Below are 1,707 nucleotides of genomic sequence, written 5' to 3'. Positions count from 1 at the left end.
AAGCTGAATCGTAAATGCTAGATTAGTGGTACCTGAGGCGCTGTTTAACCTTGTTTTTTTTTTTTTTTTGTTTTTTTTTCTTGTTTCGAATAAATGTTTTATTTTACCCCTTCCTAAAACCACCTTCCCTTTCCAGAATGTGGACATTACTGTCCTCCTTGCATTGTAGGTTACCGATAAGCCTAGCAGACTCTTCTGTGTTATGCCATTTGCTCATAATCACACCTTTGGCTATTTCATCTCCCCAGTGCAGTCCAGAGCAGTGAAGAGTGCACATCATTTGATAGTTTATAATTGAGAAGAGGAGTTTTAATTTTCACTGTCTTATCTTTGTCTCTGCTGAGGACCCAGGCACTGAGCTTTGCATTATGAGACTACCAGTGACCAGTCCACAGTAAATAGTTTGGATGATTTGGAGAATTCATTGATAGAAGGTGCAGGATCAGAGCCATCAGTGGTGGAAAGTTGGTGAAATGATCTCTGGGAGAAAAATCACAGTTTTCTTACTCTTTTAGTGATTTTCTTTCTAAGAAATTAATGGTACCAAACATCTTAATACTTACTATTAAAACATGCTAAGTCACGCACACATGTTAAATAAATTTGGTACTCCTATTAACACAAAAGGTAATAGCTGTAAACTTCCACCTATTAAATGCAGCAACAACTGAGGTTAATTTGTTCACATACCAGGGAGCATTTCTGTTTGGACTTTGTTAATGTGCAGGTTAAGTAATGAAGGAATGCCCATGTCTAATTCAACAGATCAGGTATGATACTGTGGGTTATTTTGGGATGTTCAAACAAAGTTAAGGTGAACTCTACCTCTGTGTCTCTGGCACTGAGAAACGGCAGGCTGTGGGTGTTCACTGTGAAAGGAAGAGGGCAGCTCTGGGACAGGAAACACTAGCAGATTTCCCTGGTGGGACGCACCATTAGTCTGTCATAGAGGAAAAACACAATGGAACCTGCAAACACAACAGAACTCCCTGCAGCAGACCAGTGATAATCTCATTATTTTTACCCAACGTTCATGAGCATTTAGTCTTTCGGATTTAACTAACCTGAAATGTGAATGTATTTCAGGCACTTCTTTTAATATTAGGATAGTGTTGTCAGTAAAATCAACAATGACAGTTCATTTGCAGTAACTGTAATTTTATGGTTTCTAAAGTCCAAAAATATCCATCTGATTTAGAAATGTTCTCATTTCCACTGAGTGATGAAACAAAATGTACTTTGAGTCTGATGTTTGATTACATCCTCCAAATTAAGCAGTGCATGAGCAGAATTCGTTTACATAAAGTAATTTAAATAAAGATTTAAACATGTTATTATTTTCATAGTCCATAAATAAGAAAGATAATTGCTGTGTGGCTGTCTCTTGTTTAGAAGTGTTCCAAGTCAATGCAGATTTTTTCTAAATGCACTGGTTTAATTATAACACAATGGTAGGAATATTCTATGTATAACAAATTCGACTAACTTTGGGCAAAAAGTCAAGAAACTCGTAAGTTAGTCACTGAATAACAAAAACTAGACCTAACTTCAAACATACCAAGCTAAACCTCTATAATGTCACCACTGACTTTCCAACCCTCTTTTCCTCATATCTTTCCTGCCAGTTTCCACCCAACATTCACCACATTCCCTGTGTGCATACAGTGCAATTCCATGCAAGCCTATCTGCAACCTCCAGCATGAATG

Source organism: Melanotaenia boesemani, chromosome 7, assembly GCF_017639745.1.
Source record: "Melanotaenia boesemani isolate fMelBoe1 chromosome 7, fMelBoe1.pri, whole genome shotgun sequence".
Lineage (NCBI taxonomy): Eukaryota > Metazoa > Chordata > Actinopteri > Atheriniformes > Melanotaeniidae > Melanotaenia > Melanotaenia boesemani.
The sequence above is the reverse complement of the archived record's forward strand: the minus strand, read 5'-3'. Positions refer to the sequence as shown.